Here is a 25,859-nt window from a genome sequence, read left to right as displayed (position 1 = left end):
TGCAATCGTGAATAAATTACTACTTCACTGAGATCCTTGCCTGAGCCTAAGTTATTGGCTACGGAGTGTTTCTCACAATCTGGGGGCTCGTCCGAGATCCAGTCACCTACTGGGGAGCCCCACCGCCGCAGCAGCAGGAAGGCATGCCCCGCTGATTTCAGTGGTCCTGTGCATCGACGGTGGCGGTTCTGCGGAAAGCTGACAGAGGGCCCGAGACTGGTTAAAGAGGCAGGATCCGTGAAGTAGTGGGGAAAGGAAGAAGGTAGGCACTCCGGGTTTTTAAGAATCGATCCGGTAACTCTGTGCACAGACCAAGGTAAGAAATATTAAGTATTGCCTTGGGGGTCGGGTGTGAAGAGTCTCGGGAAATCTGGTGTAAAGTAACCCTTGCACAGGAAAGTGCTGGGTAGTACACCAGGGAAATCTGGTGTATGGTAATCCTTGCACGGGGAAGTGCTTGGAAGTACACCAGGGAATCTGGTAAACTCATAGGTGTGCGGTAACCCTTGCACAGGGAAGTGCCTGGCAGTACACCCCCATTTTCCAGAATCGGAACATTAGTGTGTGGTACACTGCAGAAGGGAAATTTCTGTAGCAACATACTGACGAGGGCTACAAAAAATGGGAAATATGAGTTCCAGGGGACAGGGAGATATCCCTGGGGGAGTGCCTACCTGTTCTTCCTGAAGAATGATAAGAAATTGAAAACGTAATCCCAAAATTAGAGGGATTGTAAAAGAAAAATAATAATAATAAAAAAGGGGGTCAAATATTGTGTATCAGTCTGTACAAAAGAACCAATTAAGGAAACAGCAGTATTTTGGCCAAAATACGGGTCTGATGAAATTTCAGGCTTTAAATTTATGTGTAAACAATAAGATTCCTTTTTTGGAGAAGGAGCCAAATTATGCTCCCTATAATCCTAATACTGTACCCATGGCAGCAGCAGTCACTCCAGGAAGGGAGACAGGGATTGTAATTAACACTGTCCCTAAAGAAGGATCGTACTCTAGGCTCTGGCAAGAATTAGAACAAGGTAGAAGATATATTGAGAATTTTGCCTTCCCTGATACTAACAGTACTAACACTAACTGTGTATCCTCTTAGGTGAACTACTCCCTCCTTACCAGCAGAGAGGTTAGGACTTTTAAGAAGGAGAGGAAGTCTTTATTCAAGGACCCCAACAGCCTAGCTGAACAATTAGACCAGTTCCTACGACCTGAGTTATACTCTTGGGGAAGGGAATTATGTCTATAAGTATGTTGTTTACAAGGAAAGAAATGGGAATTATCAGGAGGAGAGCTGCTATACAAGAATGGGAAAGAGCTAATCCTCCAGGACCAGGGGTAATACCGGCAGAGCAAAAATACCCACTTGCCAATCCTGGCTGGAATAATAATAGTGTGCATCACAGAAATCATATGAGAGACTTGGGGTCAGAATGAGAAAGTCCTCGGGGATGAGTCCTGAGGACCCGGTATCCCAAGGGCTCTTGAAAGGTCACTGTGTGATTAAAGCCTGGCAAAATACACAGAAAATGCTCCAGAAGGTGGGGGGATGTAGTGAACAGTCACTGGGGGACCCTCCTGCGGGAGGTCTTGGAGGTGTGTGTCCGGAGGGGAGATGAGAAGGAAAAGCAGAGAGCAAAACTAATGGTATTGACAGTGCAGCGGGTAGTGAGGCAGAGGGTTGGAGGAAGAAAATCTTAAGCTGGAGTCAGGGCCAGGATGGAAAGGAGAGGAAGAGAGATGAAGGAATGGCAGGCAAAGAAGGCTGCCTGTGTTGTAGCCTGCATCCTAGCAGGGACAGGCTTTGATAAGATGTTTTAAGTGTGTCTGTGGGGAGGTTTCTCACTCCTTGCTCTCCCAGCTGCTGTTGAGCAGCAGGTTTTTGTTTGTTTCTTTGTTTGTTTGTCTTTGTGGATGTGTTCTCACAGAGGCACCGACTGTGTTGCTCATGGCTTGGCTCTGGGCAGTGGTGGGCCCCTTTGGGGCTGATGAAATTGTCCCTTATCTGCCACAGGGAGGCTTCTGAATTCTCCTCGTGAAGAAGAATCTTCTCTTCCCCACCCCCCCCTCCACCCATGCGAACGTTGCCATCAAACCCAATACATTGGGGCAGCTAGGTCGTTAGTGATTTGTAAAGTATCAGGGATTAAATTAACTAATGAAACCCTAAAAAGTGATGGGGGTAGAAGGGGCCGGGATAACAGTGACACTTTTGGGGGATACAAAACTGAGACTACGGGATAAAATGGTCACTGGCTAATTATTGTATGTACCCAAGGCAGGGACTAACTTGTTGGGAAGGGATTTGATGATTAAATTGGGCATTCAACTAGTAAATTGTTAGACTGGAATAACAGTGTTATTAATGGAGTGCTCTCAGGCCCTGAGAGCAAACATATATTCACCACTGACTGGAAAGACCCTGAAATGGGAGCAGAAGCAAAAATATAGGTGGACAATTTTACCTCAGGGGTATACAGGGCCACCTATCTATTTGGGTAAGTTCTAAAAAAGATTTTGGAGCGATTACAACCTCCCAAGGAGGTATTAATGTTAACAAATATGTGGATCGTTTTCTATTGTCAGGACAGGAGAAAAGAGTTGTGAAGAAAGCTACTAACAAGCTATTCAACTTTCTGGGAAAGCAGGGCTTGGGAGTATTGAAAAATAAATTACAATATGTAGAAAGAGAAGTCAGGTATTTAAGGCATCTAATGTCTAAAGGAAAACAAAGAATAAACGCAGAGAGGATTCAGGGAATTGTTGAAAATTAAGAAAGAACTAAAAAGTTTTAAAAGAAAGATTTCTTTTTTAAGGAATCACGAGCCATGAAGTCTGAAGGAAAATCGATACTCCCTGATGGGAGAGAAATGCTGAATAAAGTGATAATGAGGCAAATATTAACTGTTTTACATCAAAAGAGTCATTGGGAGGTGCAAGCAATGTGTGATGTTGTGCTAAGAAAGTATGTCTGTGTAGGAATACACACTGTAGCGAAGCACATATGCAGAGGATGTGCCATATGTCAAAAGGTAAATTAAAAGGTCTTCTGTAACCCATCTAGAGGGGGACAGGAGCCAGGGCTTTGACCTTTCCAAAGTATACAGGTAAACTTTACTGAGTTACTTGTTTGTCCTAATTGACCACGTGACTGGGTGGGTATAAAGCTTTACTGCAAGGGTTAAAGCAGGCCTTAGAGATTGAGTGGGATTTTCACAGCCCCTGGCACCCCTCCTCTTTTGGGAAGGTGGAGCGAATGAACCAGACATTAAAGAAGCAATTAACTAAATTAGTGTTAGAAACCCAACTTCTTTGGGTAAAATGCTTACTCCTACAGGTTCAAACAGCACTAAGAAAGGATATAGGAATTTCACCATATGAGATGCTGTTCTTATTGCCCTATTTGGGCAGAAGGGATGAGATACTACAATTCAAAACAAGAGAGTTTTCTTAAGAACTGTATTCTGGGGTTGTCCTCTTCTTCGTCATCTCTCAGGACCTGTGGGTTGTTGGCTCAAACCCCACCTTTGGAACTCCCCATTCACCACCATCACCCAGGAAACCGGGTCCTGATTCAGACCTGGAAAAGGTCAACTCTGGCCTGAATGGGAAGGACAATTACTGACCACTGAAAAAGCCATAAGAACTGTGGAAAAAGGTTGGACTCACTATACTCGAGTGAAGGCATCCGTCGACGCTAGTACCTGGGAAGCTGTTCCTACAAAAGACTTGTTGGAAGTTGAAATCGAAGAGAAAAATCTCATAGTGGACTCTGAGCAGGATAAAAGCTTACAATTGTAAACTAACCTTTTATTTTCACAGGTAACTAACGAGTGTGACTTGTGATTGAGAGAAAGGACAGACCTATAGCGAATTGCAGTGCTCCCAAGGGGAGGGGGTTGTTATAGTAGTAGTGTACATCTTATTCTCTGTATTGATAATTATTTGGAAACCTAAGGTTTAAAAATAATGACAGGGAAAAATCAATTACTAATTTTGTTTTTAGTGATTCTAGGCCTCAGAGAAGGCCTCGGTTAATTGGCAATTTGGAAAAGGCATGACCAGATAATAGCAAAAACGGGATACCCCATCAAAATATGAGTGACTGACAGAGGGTTATGTACCACAATCCATCATGTTTGATGCTTGTGAGGTGTTAGCTTGTGGAGATTTAAATGCCCAACGACAATTGAGCAGAGAGAACAAATAACTGGGAGAGACCCAACAGCCAGATTGAGAATAGCTGTATGGAAACAATCCTCTATTGCCATCAGAGAAAGGGAGAAACTCAAGGAGAAAACAAGAGAGTAAACAGGAGGCCCTCTGAAATGTGGAAGTTCAAACATTTGAGATTCAAACAGGATATGGGGATGTGAATGCCTGGATAGAATGGGTCAAATATACTGTCCAGAGTCTCAACCGTAGCTACTGCTATGCTTGTGCCTTGGGATGACCGATTGCCCAGATAGTGCCCTTCCCATGGAGGTGGACCGAAGACTCCCAAGGGATGCGATGTATGATTGCATTGTACCAAGAAAAGACTGCCTGGGGAAGTGAGGCCTGTAAGTCTCTCTCTTTGCTATTCCCTTCCTTGCATGATAGCAATATCAGAGCTCCCCCTGTATTCTCCACAGCTATAGGTAACCATACAGCTTGCCTCTCATGGCAGGGTGTGAGTGCTGCCCAGTGTCTGGGAGAATTTGCCTTGTGTTACCAAGGACTTGATGGGAAACTGCTCAAGACTTGAGATCCCCAAGGCAGATCTCTGGTGGTACGGTGGAGGGAAGATCTTACGGTCCACCCTACCATCTAATTGGGGAGGCACTTGTGCACTTGTTCAATTAGCTATACCCTTCACCCTGGCATATGAAAGACAAACATCACAAATACCCAGAAGAAGTAAAAGAGGCTTAGGAATATCATTTGATGATAGAGTATACGTAGATTCTATTGGGGTACCTAGAGGAGTTCCGGATGAACATAAAGCCAGAAATCAAATTGCTGCAGGGTTTGAGTCACTGTTCTTGTGGGTATCAATAAAAATGTGGATTGGATTAATTATATCTATTATAATCAGCAGAGATTCATCAAATATACCAGGGATGCTATGAGAGGAATCGCTGAACAACTAGATACCACCAGCAAAATGGCTTGGGAAAACAGAACATCATTAGATATGATGCTTGCAGAGGAAGGAGGTGTGTGTATGTGTGTGTGATACTGAGCAACCATGGTTGCACTCTTATACCCAACAATACTGTCCCAGATGTCTCAGTAACTAGAGCATTGCAAGGGCTTACCACCCTTGCCAATGAATTGGCAGAAAAAGTAGGCATATTTACATCCTTGATCGTAGTTGTAGGAGTTTTGACAGCCATTGGTTGCTGCATTATCCCCTGTGTAAGAGGACTAGTACAGTGGTTAACTGAATCAGCACAACTGAAACAAATGACCATGGAGCCACCACCTTATTCAGATAAAGTGATAATGAGGAGATGAAAAGCAAAGAAAGTGAAGAAGAAGAAGAAATCTACCAAATTACACCTTAGAGAAAGGTTTTGCAAAAATCAACAGTTTATAAAAAAAAAAAAAAAAGAAAAGGGGGAAATTGTAGGAATAGAAATGTTATTTTTGCAGAGTTACATTGTTTAGAGGGTAGGAATGTGGTACTGAGATATGCTTAGTGATAAGAAAGCTTAAGCAGGTGACCTTGTAAAATGCAGACAACCAGACTCCTTAGGACAATTAGGTGAAAATCACGGCGTTAAGTCAAGTCAGATAAGTGAAGAAACATTACCACTTCAAACAGGAAAAATGGCAAAAGGAAATTGAACTTTGACAGCCCAGCTACTGAAGGCCATGCATTGTTTGTGAAGCATCAGATAGATTGTGAACCTGGATTACCCACTCAGTGGGGAAACAGGGGAGGGTCCTGTCATCAAAAAGTATATAAACCGTGTTTTGGAACTAGTAGATGCGCTCTCCTGCTTGTGGGGCGCCTGCCATTGCAATTGCGAATAAATTACTACTTCACTGAGATCCTTGCCTGAGCCTAAGTTATTGGCTACGGAGCGTTTCTCACACTGTGGAGAGAGTTATATATTAAATCAGAACGTCAGAAAAAAGTGACTGACAGAATGATACTAATGATATCAAGTTCACTCTTCTTTATGCAAGTTCTTTCTTCAGTCCAGCTGAGAGGAAAAACAAGCAACGCAAACCAGGGTTGGGTGTGCAGTAAGGTTAAGGGATATTTTGACTTGAGAAACTAGCACAATGCTTTTATTCTGTGCCAAATCCTTAAGGGCTTCTTTAAAATTCATCAACAGACAATAATCTACAAAAAGAAAGGTGACATGAGTTCATGCTAAAAAAAAAAAAAAAAAAAAAAAAAACCACGACACTCCATTATCTCCACAAAAATGTTTTCTTCTTGCTGCCAAATTTGTTATCATTCAAGATAACTGCACAGCAGTAAGTGCACCATACCACCACAGCAAGAAGTGTGTGTTCTTTATAGACACTCCTTTGGCATGTTTCATTTTGGTTCCAGAGCTTAATGAGCTACGAGGAGATATCATCTAGGTGAAAAAACTCAAAGGCTTGTAATGCAGTGTAAATACTAACTAGTCTAAAGTAATTCTCTGCTCTCTGCAAATTTCTGTAGGAAAGCATTACTATTTGAGAAGGACTGTTAAAAAGGTTATTGGACTTTGGTGTTTGTGGTGTTTTGTTTTGTTTTGTTTTTTCCCCCCCTCTCTGCCAGTTTATAAAGCTCAGTGATACTGACCATTAATGCAGGCTGATGATCACCATAAGTGTTGTTAATTATGATAGAAACTAGAGAGAAAAAAAAAATATCATCAAGATTCCCTTATTTCTTCCCTTATCATAATCAGGGCTCATTTTATTTTAAAGTTTGAAAGATGCAGTTGAATTTTTCTACAAGAGCATTAATAATTTCAGATCATTGGTAGCTCTTCATCACAGCATGTTCTAAATAAAGACACATAGCTTTTTTTTCCCACCAAAAAATGAGAAAACAGTAGAAAGTGGTTCTGATTTCACAATATAAGAAGCCAGTAGGCCAAACAGCTTAAGTCATTTTCCCGAGGTTGCATAAATGTTAGAGGACGCACGGCTGAAAACACGACAGACACCAGCAGTGTCAGATCATACTCCATTTTATTGCCCGAATGGCCTAACTTTTATAGTTAACTTAACAGGGGCGGACAGTGTTTCACACAAGATTATTGGTCAAAAGCACTCATACAAACAACTAGAAGAAAACAACCCCACCTGCAAGAAAACAACCCCCCTTGTGATTAGCAGTCAAAAAAACAACCCGCTTGTGATTAGCAGTCACGTAGATCTTGTCCTTGAAGCCAGCTGCTGGTAACAATATTTTTCTGAATTCCTCAATTGGGCGATGGGGGAATCATTGTCATGGGAGCTTCTCATAGTTATTCTGGTAGCTTGGTTTGCTCAGCTACAGCAGGCCATGGGATTTGCTAAGGCCTACTCCTGGTTGCTTAAAGCAAGCTCAGATCGAGCAATTGTTCCACGGACTCATGTCCACGCCCTTTGTGCCAATTCCCAACACATAAAACACCATCAGAGTAAGGATCAGAACATCAGTCCTATTCCTGTTCTCTGCCCCATCTGCAAGGTTTGCTGCCTGCAATGTTAATAAGAATACCAGGTACAAAACAGATTATCCTGTTTGGAGAAAAGTATGGCTGACATACAGGGATACTTCTCTAACTGGTTGTGATGTAAACAGTAGGCATATTTGAAAACATCATTAATGTTTCAAGTGGGCATTATACTTCTCCAACAGTACAGAAATATTTTGGGAAATGTTATATTGAATTTCTGAGCACAAGTAAACAAGATAGATGTGTCTGTTTACAACTATATACAGAGTCTTTTGACATGCAAGACTTTGATGCATTTTCTAAAATCAGAGTAGCTGGGATCCCATATGACACAGCCTACATAAGGCACGAAAGCTTCTCCCAAAATACATTGATCTAATGAAATGCCAGCAACAAAGCTACATGTATTACAAACCTGTGAGAAAAATAAGCTGTGATCCGGTTTTTCCTAAGTATTTTCAGACCATTAATTGATGCTTTAGGCTAGTAGAAATTGGGCCACTTCAGGTAGTAATCAGAAACCTACCTCATATGTTAAGACTGTAATACCAGTCTTAATATTATTTCCCATGCTCTGGAGCCATGACACACAGAAAACAAATGATTTAGCATATCCCAAGCATAATGCTCCTAGCGACCAGTAATGTCATGAGGAAACAAGCTCTCCTTCTTTTAATGTGGCTCTGAGTAAAACACAGTAGATTTTTCTCTTCTCTTCTTCAAAAGGAAATGTTTTCTTAACATGCTGCTGCCCACACACTTCAGGCATGGAATTACAAGCAGTGGAGGGATTCAAGAGAATTAAGGCCCCCGTTGGTATTGACTCACATCATGTGTACAAAACCCCATCTGCTAGGGAGTACCTGTATCCCTGCTCTGCCTTTCCCCTGTCCTTTCCCTTCATAGGGTTCTTCCTACTCCTGTTCATTCTCTGTATGGCATAATTTAAAATGGAAAATTTGTTGTTCTTAATAAAACTAACAAGACAGAAATGGAAATGTTGTCAGAGAAGTGTTTCTATAAAAGTTGTATTTTTCTATCATAAACTTCTGCAGTGCATGCAGTTAATCTTACCCATTTACATGGCTCCTTTGTCTCATGTATCATTAGCAGAACTGTTCATTAGTATCCAAACCCTGCAAGCAATGTGAAGCAATTTCTGCAACTGGTACCTGCGTTCTGTCTGATGTAGCTGGGCAATTGAAGCTTGCACAACCTTGACTGCAAGTAACCAGAACAAGTTTGCAGAGCTGGCAGATAAGGTACTTCCACTTGAAAATTGTTATCTGAAATCAACATGCCACATTGATACAGGACCTTTAAAAAAGTCAATTTTCTAAAACAAAATCTGGATGAACAACTTTTTACAAAAAGGAATTGAATGGTCCAATGGGAACTTACCCTACCACAAGGTCATGAGTCACAAAAGCACTGCAAGAGGTATATGCATGCAAATAAACAACAACATATCAGCTATCTGCTGCTTTTATTCCATGGCATGCATAATGATAATTATAACCTGAGAGCACAGGATCAAATCGAGGGTTTTTGTAGGTGTTCGCAGAACAGCTTCACTTGCTGCCACTTCTGATGTATTTCAAAGTAAATGTAAACTTACAGTCAGAATTATACATTTTGCCTTAACATTTTGAGCAACACATAGCAGTTTTACTGGTTATACATGCCTTTTCAGAATGTCAAGGATGCACAGCAATACCTATTATGTAATCTGTTAATATCTGTAAGGTGATGGGTTCATATCTTGGAAAACATTTACAGAAGATAAATAATAGAACAGTTAAAAGTTATAAAACATCTGTGCAGATGTGTGTTTCTCAACATCTAGGACTGCAAACCAAGTCTCGCTTGTTTGTCTATGTTTAACACAAAGGAAGTCTCACAGCTGAGCAGTGCCTGATAAAGTAAGTACATGCACCCAGGTGATACAAAGTTGTCCTGGTTTCAGTTAGAACAGAATTAATTTTCTTCCTAGTAGCTGGTGGAATGCTGTGTTTTGGCTTAGGATGAGAAGAGTGCTGATAACACCCCGATGTTTTAATTGTTGCAGAGCAGTGCTTATACCAAGCCAAGGACACCTCAGACTTTTGCTCTGTCCTGCCAACAGGCAGGCTGGGGGTGCAGTAAGAGCTGGGAGGGGACAGACCCAGGACAGGTGACCCGAACTAGCCAAAGGGGTATTCCATACCATCTGACGTCATGCTAAACAATATATAGGGGTGGCTAGCCGGGGGGAGGGGGCCGGACTGCTCGGGGTTAAGCTGGGCATCGGTCAGCGGGTGGTGAGCAATTGCATTGTGCATCACTTGTTTGTACATATTATTATTAGTAGTACTATTATCATCATTGTATTGTTATTATTATTATTTTCCTGTCTTATTAAACTGTCTTTATCTCAACTCACGGGCTTCACTTTCCATTTCTCTCCCCCGTCCCAGAGAGGGAGGGGGGAGGGTGAGCGAACGGCTGCGTGGTGTTTAGCTGCCAGCCGGGTTAAACCACGACAAAAGTATACAATTGCTCCTATTCATAGCAGCAGATAATTTACCACTGACTGAAAGAGAACACAATCCAGGTCATACTCATGTTGCATGAACAATGTGCTAACCAAAAATGGTATTTCAAATTGGTTCCAAATGTCTGATCCTTCAACTCAGTAAATCAAGTCAACATGATCAACAAAAGGAGGAAAGAAAAAGGGCAGTTGTATTTGGTCAGAAAATATTTAGAACTGTGAGAAATAAGGGAGACTGGTTGGCAATGGACAAGTAACTAGTAGCAAGAATATGTGCCTAATGATAGGAAGACATGGAAATAGAGACAGATGAAGAGTTAAGATGGAACGAAGGGAACAGGAGAGGCCAGGCAGGAGAGAGATTAGTCAGGTATGGAAGCAGAAAACTGATTTTTTTCACTCAGTTATCTGCTTCCATACCTGACTGATCTCTGTGAGCTGTTTGTTGGGGAGCAGAACAAAACCACAGACAGAAAGGAAGATGATAATCCTTGACCATGCCTATCTACACTGTGAGAAAAATAATGTAGTTTTGTGACTCAAGCCAAAGGTAGGCGTGAAATGTGGCAAATAGATGATAAAGGAACACACAGGTTGGCACAGAAGCTGTGTATTTATGTGAAGCCTTACCTGGATAGGAAGCTGGGAAGAAACCTAGAGCTGAAGGCCTAGCAGAGCAGTAAGTCAAGAAGTCACAGACACAAGAGATAACACTGAAAGCATTAGACCAAGTCAGCAGAAGGGGCTGAACAACAGAAAAACAAACAAACAAACAAAAAACCAACAAAACAAACAAACAAACAAACACACAAAAACAAAATAAAACAAAACAAAAACAACAACAAAAAACCACAACCATGACATACTGAGAGCATGGAGGTGGTAAAAAGAAGAGGGAAGATATGCAGTGCTGATGGGAGTAAGGGCAGTTACTGAGACTCTAGAGAAGCAAGGCTTCACTAAACTAGAGGTGAAGAAAAACTTCTATGAAAAATATAAAAGGAGATTCTTTTCTGACTGACCAAATGTCAAAGTGGAATTTGAATCATTAATGAGAAAAATCAAAACTAAAGCAAAAAAATGGGAAGAGGACAAATAATGCTTTGTTTAGAAAGGTGAGATAAGATACAGCCTTCTTGTGTTAAGCATATGCATTCTCTTTTCCTGAGACTAAGAAATGTCATTACAATATCTAAACTAGACTCTGCTGCACATCTGGTGTATCTTGTGAAGTGAATCTATGCTACCACATTGTTCTGTTTTAAAATTACACAGAGCAAAGTCAAACATCTGGTAAAAGAAAATTAGTTTTACTATTTGTATAGCTAGTTCTTACAGTTTTCAATGCTTAATAAAAAAAAAAACATGACCAAAGGAACTAAGTATTTATAAGTAGATCCACAGTGCCAATCACAGAAATATCTCACAATTTGAAATGCATACAGGCATTTCTTCAAAGCAGTATGTATTACCTTCATAAACAAGCATTTGTCTACATTGCAACTTCACTTCTCTAACAGCTACAAACAGCAGCACAGTTCAAAAATTAATTTTTCTGGCACTCAAAAGTTCATGCTTCAACATGTAGAATTACAACTTTCAGAAAATAAATTTATGATTAATCTGAAAATGCATGCATAAGATATGCATCTCTATTACATCAGCTATGCTTATATAAGACAGATTTACCTTAACAATTTCATTAAAATGTTGATTTATATGGAATTAAAAGAAAAAACAAACAACAGTTGGTAGGAATGAGAAATCAAAACTAGAAGGTCCCCATTTGCCTAGACTTCTGAAATTGTTACACTAAGGCAGCATATAAAGGGAATGGCTGCTCTTGATGCACATAGAATTATATTTTTCTTTATAACTTTTGGTAGAAAATAACTTTGACTTTATTCATTTCTATGTGTATCTGTATTTCAGATTGTCTTCAACTTAAATTACAGAAGCATACAGGCAGATGTAATTATTTGTATATTTGTTTGTATGTGCAGGAGATTACTGTCTCTTCCTCCATAAACAGAAATAAGTATTTTGAGTTTTATTACCCTAACAAAGCAGAGTATAGAACAATAGTCTAGAAAACTAGTATCCTACCTAACAGAACAAGGTAATTTAAGCATTCAGAAATATTTCTAGTATTTTCTCAGCTCTAAAATAAATGGTGGCTGACAATTTTAGAACATTTCCGGTTGTCTTTGCTCCATAAGGGAAGGCAAGCACTTGTAACTGTCATTAAGTCCTGGATATTCTCTATAATACCATCAGGAACAATGCCCCACCTCTGTACATACAGAGCAGTTTGTATCATGTGTACCCCTGACACAAACATGTTCTCCCTCAGGCATGTCTTACTCCTCTTTTTTACTCACAGATTAGTTTTCAATCCAAAGAATAATTCTTTGTGCTTAATCTTTAAAGCTTCTTAAAAACTTCAACTGTAAAAATAATTCCAGAATGTTATTATTACCATTCTACTGATCAGGAAGCAGAATAAGGACATCCACAGATTTTATGTTCACTGAGCAGCAAAAAAAAAAAGATAATAATCCCAGTCTTCTGCTTAAATTCTACATCATTCATGTTCCAAGGTGACCCAGCTTCTCAAAAATGCAACAGGAAAGAATATAGCATGGAACTCCTAGACATTGCAAGTTACGTTATTGGATATCATCAGGGAACTTGCAGTGCTAGCTTTAATAAAACTGTAATAAGCCATTTTGTTTCATGAAAAATTTGTTTACTGGTATCTTTAATCATTTCCAGAGGAATTAGAAAGTCATTACTATAGCTGTAAGCAGGATTCAAAATACTGTGTGTCAAAGTTTTTAGTTTTTGTGAGAAACACTCTGTAGCCAATAACTTAGGCTCAGGCAAGGATCTCAGTGAAGTAGTAATTTATTCACGATTGCAATGGCAGGCGCCCCACAAGCAGGAGAGCGCATCTACTAGTTCCAAAACACAGTTTATATACCTTTTGATGGCAGGACCCTCCCCTGTTTCCCCACTGAGTGGGTAATCCAGGTTCACAATCTATCTGATGCTTCACAAACAATGCATGGCCTTCAGTAGCTGGGCTGTCAAAGTTCAATTTCCTTTTGTCATTTTTCCTGTTTGAAGTGGTAATGTTTCTTCACTTATCTGACTTGACTTGGCACCATGATTTTCACCTAATTGTCCTAAGGAGTCTGGTTGTCTGCATTTTACAAGGTCACCTGCTAAACTTTCTTATCACTGTAAGCATATCTCAGTACCACATTCCCTCCTTCTAAACAATGTAACTCTGCAAAAACAACATTTCTATTCCCACAGTTCTGGAAGCAGAGTGCTATTCTGGACAGCCCTCAATGTATTTTGCATGCTTACTATAACACTGAATATTGGTATACTGCAATAAATTGTATTTTATCTTTTCTTCCATCACGTTCCAAGCTGTTAATCTTTGCTAACACCAACTTCAGTGATAGTTAGTAAATAAAGTTGTTTGAAATTAAATGAATTACTGTGTGTAAAGAATCACACAGGGATTTTCCTGCTAGTTTTTTGACATAATTAGAATTTACCTTTTTCCAAAATCAGACCTCTAAATCCAGTATATTCATATAGAAACAATGCCTTCTGAAACAGAGACATCTTTCACGTATTCATTACTGTATAAAAGCCTTGCCTACTGACAACAGTATAGTATAAAAAACTGAAAATGAAATTGTATTCTCTCCTCTCTTAAAATGTCTTGGCAGAAGTGCATTGAAACAGGGAATGTTAAACAGCGAATTAATCTCTAATTCCATAAAATCTCTCTCTATATATAGTATTTGACATGTATATAGTATTTGACAAAAAGATCTTTGAATACCACAACAGGTAACTATGAAGAAGTTACTAATTATGTTAAAGATTTCAGTTTTTAGAAGTTATTCTATGGTATTAATGACTTTAACTCAGCCATCAATCTACAGTAAGTTTGATTTTAATCTATATTTTCTGATTTGTTCCTTGCTTTGGAAATGAACAAATAGTCTTCAAAATGGGACAAACAAAGAAAAAAATTAAATGACTACATAAAATTTTGAGGCTAGGAAGAAAAAGGACCTAAGTGAGTGAATAGGGAGAGAAGTAAGCAGCTTCAAAAGTTTGAGGCTTTTGAACATATATACTTTTTCTTGCTTTACATTTACAGAAATTACGGTATCTTATTTATGTCAAATTTATTTGAAAAGACCAACAGAAAGAAAGAGAAACCAATATTTTTACTTTTTTTTTTTTTTTTTTTTTTTTTTTTTTTTATAATTCAATACAGGAATTTAGTTACGAAAGTAACTACAGTCAAAACTACAATGGTAGCTTGTCATTTTAAAAGATTGCTTTATTTTACCAATAATCTTTTCTATGTTTAAAGTACTCACTTTCACTTTTAAAATTAGCTCTAGTCTATCCTACAACAAACCTGCTATGCCAATTGAAGTAAGCAATTGTCAAGTAAAATGAGCTTTAATATTGCAGGAGTATGAAGAAAGAATATTTTCACTATGTTTACATATCTTATATTGCAAAAAAGTTCTAAAGTATTTGGTGTACTTTATTCTCAACATACAGTTTAGTTCATTTTTATGTACTGACCACACACTTGGCAGATACTGAGTAAGATTTCCTAAGTGAATATGAAGTTTCCAACTCCTGATAGCTAAGAAAACATTACTATTCTGTTGGTTCAACCTCATGTGTGTCAAAAAAATGTTGCTGGTTATGCCTACACTATTTTAATTCTAAGGTGCTGAAAAATATTACAACATTATAACATTGTTAGTAAATGTTTTCATTTTACTAATATGTCACATTTGCTTGCAGGACACCTGAAACTATTTCAGAGCCCAGTGAAAGGATGGGATATTATTGTCGTAAAGACAAAAACACTGCAGCTATACTCTTTAGCTAAACTTTTTCTTAGGTGGTGAATGTAAATAAAAATAAAGAAGCCTATATCATTATCTACTATACCCCTTTTCAAATTTATATTTTGTTTACGTACAGTTCTAAAGCACTGTTTCTCCAAACAGATACCACTTTATGCTAGCTTCTGTTTAAGTTTTTTGATTTCTTCTAATACTTACTCTACTCATTTCACGAAGTATCATTGTACCATTATTTGTGTCAGTAAATGTATTGAACATTATGGCTTTACAAATTTTCAAAGAAAAAGATTAAAAACACAATGAACTTTACATATATCACTGAGGTGTTTTTTTAGAACATCTGCAACAGATTATACGCAAAAAGCCTCTTGCCAGGGAACACAGAAGAGGCCCTGTGGTGTTTCCACACCCAGTCAATTAAAGGATTACTACTATTAAAAAACAAGGCTTTCTTTAGAAACATAGATTTAAGCGCATTATCTGAAATTGGTAGGGATCATCTTTCCTTGTAAAATGCCAGTAGACTTACTGACATCAAATATGGAACTTGCACCTTTGAGATCAACATAAAATTCAGAGGTTTCTTTAACAAGACAAACCAGGTCCTATGGCAGTTTCTATCAGTGCAGAAATGTGATTCATATATTTCCCATTTGTCTCTTTATAGTACTAGTAATGAGTAAATCCCCTCCATTTTTCTCTTCAACAACTAAGTACTTGTGTCCAGACTGAAAAATATATCTCATTTCTTGTGTGTAAGACAACTAATTATAAAGAAAAGGATTTGCTTGTCTATTCAAAACTATCTTTGCATAGCACAAAATATTTTTTGTTGTAGTTTTTGTTTTACATAAACTAAAAAGTCCAAAACAAACACTAGTTAATCTTGTCCACTGGTTTTTATATCATGCAGGCCCTTAAGTGCTTTGGTAGGTAGATGACAGTAAGCTGATAGAAAATAATTAAGACATGCTAGGAATACAACAAATGCAGTGTGTATTACACAGTGAGTAATGAGACCTGCATAGTTCTTATCATCATTGAGGACTGAAAAATGGCACAGAGTACATGAAGATACTATGGCAGACTTTCATGTATTAAAAATAAAAGAGACATCTTGGACTACATCATGCACAAAGAACGAAAATACATGCATATATGTTCTTTAGGTCCAGACTTGGACTTAGTGACATCAACATAACCCGCCATAACTCTTCTGGATTCAGTTTGACTAATGTGGCTCATAGATCAGCCAAACACAAACCAAGATTGCTATGAAAGATGGTGCAATTTCTGTACACAACTACCTCTGGATTAAGTGCTCTTTTAGGGCTCTAACTGACTTAATTTACTTAAGCAGTACTGCAAAAGGTAGTAAATATGGTTGGCATTTGGCATTTACCAGACTATCATTCATTATTTCCTTACAAAGGTCACAACTGAGATACATAAAAACAGCTTCAAGCAAAACATTTGGGCAGCAAAAGCTTCAGAGACTTGTTCTACATGCTTTATTTGAATGAATGACTCTCCTGCACTGCTTCTTGATTTCACTAACTTAGGTACAGACATTCTACAATACTTTGTCATACAATTACTCCCATGGTATCTAGAAGGTAAGAGAAACTTGAAAAAAAAAAAAAAAACAACAAACAGATATACTCTCCCTAATGAAATCAGGCTTCAGTTGTTATTCATGCAACATACCTCTCTCAATATAAAACATGAAAAATAGCTGGTAGGGTCAAAAGTAGCTGTGGGCTGGATGCACCTGTATTTTAAAAAGAAAAAAAAAAAAAAAAAAAAAAAGAAGAAAAAAAAAAAGAGAGCAGATGGATACAATAAAGTAATTAAGCAGATTACAGTAATACCATATTTTTTTTTCCACTTGATGAACAAATATTGGATTAGCTATGAGTCCTGCCATGAGAAGTGGCACTTGTAAGTTTGACTGTCATAGAAAACATGTTCAACTATATCTGAAAAGCTTAGAAAATAAAGAAGTCAATTATAAAGTCTGGGCCGTATTTAGAGCCATCTTTGAAATAATATTACCACTACAGAAGTACTAAAGATATATGTAGGCTTAAAATTATTAAAAAATAATGTGATCAGAATGATATGGATTTTACATAGAGATTAAACATACATCCCAGTGTATGTTATCATATATAAGTTCCTTTTAGAATATATTTCGTCTTCATATATCCCATAACAGGGTCCTTCTACTCATTCTTTAAGTCTTTTTATCTTAATTAGAAAATATATATAGTGAGGTCTTAGCTACAGAAATACACAGTATTTATGTGAGCTAAGCAGTTAAAGATCTTTAAGAAAGCTTAATGAAAGGAGAGGGATATAATGCAAGAAAGAGGTGGGATTTAAAATTCCTCAACCAAGCACATTGTCCTAATATGTTTAATGCTCCTGATCACCTCCAGACAGACAAGATCTAAATAACATTTCAGGAGAGTTACTGGTCCCAATCATGCTGACTACAAGTGCTCATGTGAGATATACAGTATCAAAGGTTTCTGTGTAGACTATTCCACCTTATTTAGCAGATTAAAAAGTATTTATATAGTGTTTTGACTTTGAAACACAATTGCTGAGTATTAAATTTCTCTCTATTCCTAAATTTAAGTCTACACTGCAGAAGATCACTGATTCTTTGGTAGGTACTGTAATGAGAAAGTCTCCTACCTTTACTAATAGGACAATTTTGGAAGTTTTTAATTTATAGATCTAACTCTTATTTACATAACTTATCAACCTGCACAGTCAAAGTTCAGCAGTTGATAAAGTGATTGCATTACCTTCATCTATTCTAGGCTAAGCTTTAAGCAAATGTCTCAGTTTTTTGTTTTGTTTTGTTTTTAAATCAGCAACATCATTTCTATAGCTAGGGCAGTATTTTATTACTTTACTAACCTTAACAAAGCTTTGTGAATCACTTTTAGTCACCCCAAAAACTTTGCTTCCTAATTCATTCTCAATGAATGTAATCATGCACAATCTTTTTTTTTCTCTCTTTTTTTCTCTCTCTCTCTTTTTTTTTTTTTTTTTTTTTTTTTAAGGTATTTGTTAACAAGAACCTGAAAAGTTACCTGTAAAAGATGAAGAAAACAAACGTTATATTCCCATGTTAGTACAAAAATCAACCAAGTAGCAGTTAATCATTCTTTGTGCCAAACAGTCTTCAGTTAAGCAGTACAAAAAGCTGCCTCTCCTCCATCACCTGGAACTCATTATCTCATGCCCCCTACCATCTCCTGTGGAACAAACTAAAGTTTAGTGCATATGGCCACTGCTGAAGTTTAGAAATCAGGTAAGATGTCTCAGGGTAAGAAATGTGTTTCTCACAACACTGCCCCAAGCATTTCCAGTGGAATGCAGTATCATCCTCTCATGAAAAAAAGAATGTGCATATAACCTCATGCTTAACTGACCAAGAAGCACTGGTTCTTTACTTTCATTCAATTTGCTCATATTCATGGCAAATAGTCTTAATATCTTATACCATAACTTAAAATTATTTCTAACTTCTTTATTTTATCTCTTGCAAAGTACAATACCCTCTTTATCTAAAAAATTAGCTTACAATTAGATCTGTGGCAAATTCCCTCGCAGATGGTCTTCTTTATCTTTTCAATACCTTAATTGGATTTTTATTTTGTGGTGATCAAGCTCAATAAAGGTCAATTTCATAAGAGCTCCCTCTTGCATTTATCGTACTGTCTACGAAGGTAGTTTTCAATCCTGAATATATTTTAAGGAATGTTTCTCAGAAACAGAAATCTTGGCTAAATTTCTAAAGATAATTTGAATACAATTGGGTCTTCAAAATTATATCAAAGGTGAAAGCTAAGATTTCCTGCATCAGGGCAGTAGTTTCTTGGATCATGCTATCATTGATTAGAAATAGAAATAAGTACTTACGAAGTTGTCATTACCCTGCCTGGGTAATTTATTTGCAGTAGTTTTATAAACTGTTATTTTGTGGTAGCAATTGGTACAGTCATTTTTGACAAAATATCATTGTTTTCTGTAAAAATGTAACCTCCCTTGTTATCCCTAAGAGTATGCAAGCAATTTCCTTCTCCCAGCTTATAAGAAGTAAGAAGGCTATCTAAGCAGCAATCTAAGGCTATGAGTACTTCCTTACAAAAGCTTTCCATATTATCACTCCCATTGCTGTACAACATGCTAAATACTAATAGGATTAAGTTGGTATCAACTGTAACATGAACTAATGAGCATGTAATGAAGTAGTTCAAAGCCACTGTGATCCGTTAAGTAGATAACTGTATATAAGTTTCCCTTCCACTTGCTCATCACCCAGATATTTTGCCTCTTACAAAACAATGGGATTTCACAGGCAGGCAGAAACTGGGGGGAGAGACATAGAAAATTATGAAATTAGCAAATTACAGACAAACAATATAGGCTGCTTATACTTCTTTGGGAACACCATTAGTTGGCTATCTTCATTACCAGGCACCTCTAGATCTTTGTAAATATGACCCTAACACTCATTTTTCAGAAGAGGTTTATGCCAGAATCCACAAAAGGGCTTTGCTATTTCTCCATTCAGCATTGCAAAACCTAATTTTAAGGTATTAAGGTTCTGTAACATAATGGAAATTGACATTCTGAGACAGGCATCCAGGACCATCTTATGAAGATGAAACATCTTACGAAGAGATCACTGAGGACAGGAAATAGAGAAAAGTAGCTACCTACACCAGTCATTCAAAAAAATATAGCAGAGGATAACTTGATACTTCATATCTAGCTCCATGCCTTGCATCTGAAATGAAAATCCACTCTCTTGGCACCAGGAGCCTAAGCCAAGCCAAACTTTTCCTCACAGAAACAAAACACAAAGCAAAACCCGAGCAGAGCAAGGAGTGCATGTAGGCATGTCAGCCCCACAAGTCTCTATCCTTTGTGCTGGTAGAGAAAAATCAACCAGGAGGGAGGGAGATGGATGTGCAATATGTTAAAACCCATACAGGGCTTAGCTGCCAAGCTGCATGTCAGTATAGTGCTCAGAAACTTATTGTGCATACAAAACTTTTTAGCTAACATCATATATATATATATATATATATGTATGTATAAAAAAAAAAAAAAAAAAAAAAAAGCAAACATAATGGTTAGAGTTTTGGGGTGTCTGCTTTTTTTAAGGTGTTGCTAAGCAACAGTTTTGAGGATCTCAGGAATCTAATGTTAGCATGAGGTACCCAAGTAGCAAGTAGATGCTGATGCCATACTGGCATGCCTAAGGAGAAAGACTGTAGCCATGCAGACGCATCTGAAAAAAAAAAACTTCCTTGTTATTCTAACCACAAAAATAAAAATAATAATAATAATAATAATAAAAGAATTTCCAATAGATTCTTACCATCAACTTACTGTCAAGAAAACAAAGAAAACACACCTGTCCTGGTAAGGACAACACTGTCCCGGTAAGCTTTAATAAAAGTAATATTGTAATGAACAAGTTGTACTTTTAACAACAATCGTATTTACTTTAGTATTGGTTGAATTAGTGCCAGAGCTTCATTTGGTGGTAGCCAAGAATTCCCACATGCTTTGTAAAGTATTATGATAGGTTTGTACTGTTATTATACAGTCAGATGTAGTTTGACTATTTAATATATATTTACAGTAGAATTTAGAGATCCAATTAGGAAGGAATGAAAGGACAATGAGATAGTGCTGATGAATTTTAGTTAATACTACACATTAAATAGGATAGAGGGAAATTTAAAAATACTTGTTGGAAACACTTAAAAGGGCATTAAAGACAGGCATTACAGATGCCATACAGTCACCAGTTCAAACATATAAGAGATGGTAAGGCGTGGTCTAGAAAGTTAAAGCAAATAATCCCACAGTACAAGAAAGCAAACAATGAAACATCAAAATAACAAGAAGAAAAATATTTAAGAATATTTAAATGTTGCAAGGCAGTATTTGTTGCGACTAGAATGAAAATGACTGGAGTTGTCAAGACATGAAATGATAAGGGCCTGGGTGAGAGTTATGGTCATGTGAACAATGAAGAAAGTCTGAATCAGACTGAGACTGAGTAGGAAGAATTATGTCTACCATATTAGCAATTGCTAAATAAACAAACAAACAAAAAAATTAAAAGGCAATGAAGTGAAGTCTAGCATGGAATAACATGTATGATCATGTACATACTGTCCTGATAGCATGGCATTTAAGGTATGAACATTTTGCAGTGGGTTCTCATTTTCCTGGTACTTTCAGCTTCCTAATGAGAACCTTAGGCAAAGCCAAAATGAGAATACAAATGAAGAGCTGGAAGGAGGCTATACAGCTGAATCTGCACCATACACACAGATGTTTCCTAAGGAAACACTTTGATGTCTCAGGATTGGTAGAAATATGGTCTTCATATTTATCTTTCCTTTCTTGAACTCCTTCCCATGTTGCTGACAAAAAAAATATCCATCATTACACTGATGAAGACCTCCAGTGCTGTGATGCAAAATTCTCCTAAAATTCTGACTTAGCCAGAACTTCAATGTATGTTGATAATCATCCAATAGATCTTGGTACTTAGTTCTTGGTACTTTGTTCAATCTGACTTTAGAACCATTTTGTAAAAACTTTCCATTTTGGAATGAAAGGAAGTCCTTCTGCCAAAATATTTAAGTACAGAAGACCTCAGAGAGTATACTACGTTCCCACCTATTCACCAGTCGCTTCCAGAAGTATCAGTTAAAATAAAGGCAAGATGTCTGAAGATAACTGTGAAGTAATAAATAACGTACTTCATTTACTATAAATCTTCTTTCTAATGCTAATACACAAGGTGCCTGACACAATATGTATGACATCTTTTCAACTAATTTTAAAAGAAAAAAAATTGTAATCTTCTTCCTTCAGCAAACAGTTTCATACTCTATAAAACAACAAAAAATTAATCCCTTTGTATAAAACTTGAAAGGATTAATAGAAAGGATTAACCTGTGTATCATTTTCAAAAGTTTATTCTATCTCCTTTTCTGACCAGGAAGCAGCATGCAATTCAGAAAAGTACCTTAATTCTTGACCAACTATTAAAATGACTCAATGTTGTCCCATGGATTTAACTGTTTCATAAGAACATGTTAGAAGTTGGAGGAATTAAAACCTTATTGTTAAAACAAACAAACAAACAACTCTAAAGGCTGCCTTGTCATTGAAAACTACACTGTTCTTCAAAAAGGAGTGATCTTTAGTGTTTTTCATAAATAAAACCATCGCAATTCAGGGATATTTGTAAAATCTGTCTGAGGCTGAATGAATTCATGTCAGATTTGAACCTGACTTCCCTGCATTAAGAAATGTGAAGATAATTCCATATTCTCTTTGCTTCTGTACAGAATACTGCACCAAACTCAAGTTTTGAGATGACTTTCACATCTAACCTGATTATAGGAATTATGCAAAGATCATGTTGAGTAACATGATAATAAGCTGGTCTTCAAGATCATTGAAAGATTGGTGGGAAAAGTTTAGCAACCATGGGGCATACTGTTAATGAGAAATTTGAGGTTGTGAAATTTAAAAAAAATATGACAAGCCCCAAACTCTTATTCATAAGCTACACCAGCTGGACAGTCAGTGATGAGATATACTTTTCAAGCAAAAAGCAGGCTGCAGCACATCAAGATTTTCTGGAAAAGTTATGCAATCCAGTGGTACAGTAAACAATCATGAGAAAATGAAAATAAAGGAAATGCACACACCAATCCACCTCAACAGAAACTGTCTGGCTCTTTAATATCATTATATTTAAAAGTTTTCTTCATAAAATTAACAGCTTTATACTCTCCACATATGAATATCCAATGCACAAAATTTAAAAGAAAAAGGCATGACTTACTTAAAATAGTCAAGATTATTTTATGCCAATTAAAAAAGACTACCGGAATTATACCCATCCCTCCAAACTACACAAAAATGAAACCAAAATTTCACACTGCCAAATGTTGTGACAGTGGGAATTTAAAAGTTACATCGTAAAGCAGAGCAATTGACAGTAGCTACATCAATAAAATACACTGATGTTCTACTAGAGGACTAAGCTATTTGTTTCATTATGAAACACAATAGAATTAACATCATATTGAACACACAAAATCCCAAATCCCATTTCATCCAATCCGCGAGAGAGACAGACTCCCAAGGACTGCAGTATTTTTCAGTAGCTGCCTCTTAATGACCGAAACAAGTGTGTAAACTGAGAAGTGGGTCTGGTACAATTCAGAAACACTGCATGAGAACAGGCATTTAATTTAATCTGCAGACAATTACTGGTAAAGCTGCTTTGTGCGTTGAGTTTAATTCCTGGGCTGTGAAGTCATGCAATGGTGCTCAGCAGAGCAGAAAGGTGAACGACATCCTGTTAAGTGAAAGCAAAGAGGCCATTTTACATACAGCTCTATAAGCTGTCTAAAGCGGGTGCCTGTATCTCAAACAAAGAAGACTGCTTCACAGCCACATTCCCACCCAACTAACCAAAATCACAAGCCATGAAGTAACTTGACACAAACAGTGGTTAAGCCTCTGACTTGTGGCTTGAAGCACATTTTTTTGTCAGACTCTATCTGTGGACATAATTAGTTGTTTGCCAGACAATTTCTTGGCACAGCAGATAGCCTAGCACTTGAAAAACAAAATGTTTTTCTACCCATTGTGAAACAGGTTTCAAAATAGTTTATTATCACTAGCCATTAAATTAAGGATATAATTGTCTGAAAAAAAAAAGTGTTCCTTGAAAGTATGAGGAAGCCACAGGACACATGCCATTTCTGGGATGCTCACGAGGGAGTTACCTCTTAAAAATAAAATAGGAAACAGAACTGTAAACTATATAAATGTACATAACAAATCATTTATAAAGATCGTTCTAAGCCTTAAATTTCCATAATGATGTGCTGCAGCTGAGCCATGCCTGGTACCTAGAAAGTCCTAGTGCTCAGAAACAGAAAAAGGAAAAAGGGCCCCATGATTGTAAAGTATATTTGGAACTGAAGCACAAGTCAAGATGTGCTTTATAATTGCAGGCTTGCATGCACACATAACCTGAGAATGTGGTAAAATGTATTTCAAAATATATTAAAAAATATAAAAATATATATAATTATATACAAATATAATTATTGAAATTCATCCAAATACTAGTCAAAAGACTGTGCTTGTATATGTTGGTCAAGGGTGCGTGTGTTTAAGAACTGCTTGTGATTTTGTAGAAATAGACAAGGAGAATATAACTCTCCATAACAGAAATCATTCTAATTTTTGTATTTGTAACTTTGTTAGAATCGTCGGGTGTGATTTTCTATATTTGGCACCAGTGGTATCCCACCAGCTGATCAAGTCTAACAACACAGTGTATCATAAGTTACTACCTACACCTATTGGGATGAACCTCACACTAGTGAAGCAACTAGTTAAACACCAAGACCTGATTAAAATTTTAAAAGGCATTCAGGAAAGTGGAGAGAAGACTCTAATTACTGTCCATCATGATACAAAGGAAATAAGCAGAGTTTTGCAAAGGGTAAAACGAGACACAAGTCACAACTGGTGGGATACACTTTTTGGATGGTCGCCAACTGTAACTGGAATTTTGAACACATTGAGTCACCCAATTATTGTTTTATTGATATTAGTTGGTATAAGTTTAATATTGTCTTTTGTGTTACTTGTTTGTAATTGGAAATTGTTACAACGAATGTCCATGTTAACCTCCTTGACAAATGTGCATGGTAAGGTATTGAGGGGTACATATCATAAAGACTGGGAAGAAAATTTTCGTATTAAGTAAAAGAATTTACTAGATTTTCCAGAAAAGGGGGGAATGATATAGTATAAACTCACTTTAGGATAGAATAAAGCTTGTGGTTTGATATTGTATAAACTTACTTTAGGATAGAATAGAACTTGTGATTAAAAGTTAGCAAGGACAAAGTAAACAACATCTTGTTATCTGTAGACCTTCTGTTACGTTTAAGCATTTTGTCATTTGAAAACACCCCATCATCCGTTAACACTCAGTCAGGCTAAGACTTGAGATAACTTGAGTCAACTGTCTGTTATGTCTTGTTAACTGAGACATCCTGTTATCCGCCGACCCCCAGTTAAACCGAAAGACAACTCAGCATTTTTACAGCCTGGAAAACAACTGATTAAGAAAGTGCATTACGAGGAAGACCTGCGGCCTTCCTCCCAAAGACCACTGCCCACATCCTGGAGACCCTGGCCCACAATTCTTGGAAGGCTTTGCGCAAGCGCAAGGACTGATAAGCTGATTAGCATACGAAGCGAGGGTAGGCGGGGTTGGATAATGAATATGTATAGATGTTAATTGAATATTCATTGTTTCGCTATATAAATACGAGATAGCTTGTCACTTCAAACATGCATGATAGGCGAAAGGATCCCCCGTGCATACAGCGCTGCAATAAAGAATATACCACTTAAGGAAATTCGGCTTTGATCTTTAAATCATTATGGTGGCAAAGCCCAGATGATTTATTACAATTCTTATTTTTAACTTTCAGTAAAAATATCTGGAATAATACATTTCTAGAGAAATTCTTTAAAACAATTTCAAGTCAATATTTTTTCAGTAACTATAATTAATCTCAAACGTGTGTTCCAATAGTGAAGATCTGACTTGTTTGTTTGTTTGTTTGTTTGTTTTGTGGCA

At 37.2% G+C, this 25,859-nt stretch overlaps 1 long non-coding RNA gene across 1 annotated transcript; it reads left to right on the top strand.

Moving 5' to 3' along the window:
* The first annotated feature begins 133 nt into the window (after window positions 1-133).
* On the top strand, window positions 134-18,831 carry LOC311437062. The gene is made up of 3 exons (XR_014693261.1): window positions 134-316; window positions 3,346-3,830; window positions 18,199-18,831. It is a non-coding gene; the product is annotated as an uncharacterized lncRNA (long non-coding RNA).
* Window positions 18,832-25,859: the final 7,028 nt, after the last annotated feature.

This window comes from Aythya ferina (assembly GCF_964211825.1).
Source record: "Aythya ferina genome assembly, chromosome: 5".
Taxonomy (NCBI): domain Eukaryota; kingdom Metazoa; phylum Chordata; class Aves; order Anseriformes; family Anatidae; genus Aythya; species Aythya ferina.
Note: the sequence above shows the minus strand (reverse complement) of the source record. Positions and strands in the feature narration are given on the sequence as shown.